The sequence below is a fragment of the Bison bison genome, unplaced genomic scaffold (assembly GCF_000754665.1).
Source record: "Bison bison bison isolate TAMUID 2011002044 unplaced genomic scaffold, Bison_UMD1.0 scf7180017864360, whole genome shotgun sequence".
NCBI classification, from domain to species: domain Eukaryota; kingdom Metazoa; phylum Chordata; class Mammalia; order Artiodactyla; family Bovidae; genus Bison; species Bison bison.
In genome coordinates, this window is record NW_011494932.1 from 902,913 (window position 1) to 903,278 (window position 366).

Below are 366 nucleotides of genomic sequence, written 5' to 3' on the forward strand. Positions count from 1 at the left end.
ACTGTTTCTCCATCTATTTGCCATGAAGTGATGGGACCAGATGCCATGATCTTTGTTTTCTGAATGTTGAACTTTAAGCCAACTTTTTCACTCTCCTCTTTCACTTTCATCAAGAGGCTCTTTAGTTCTTCTTCACTTTCTGCCATAAGGGTGGTGTCATCTGCATATCTGAAGTTATTGACATTTCTCCAGGCAATCTTGATTCCAGCCTGTGCTTCATCCAGCCCAGCATTTCTCATGATGTACCCTGCTTATAAGTTAAATATACAGGGTGATAATATACAGCCTTGACATACTCCTTTTCCTATTTGGAACCAGTCTGTTGTTCCATGTCCAGTTCTAACTGTTGCTTCCTGACCTGCATAT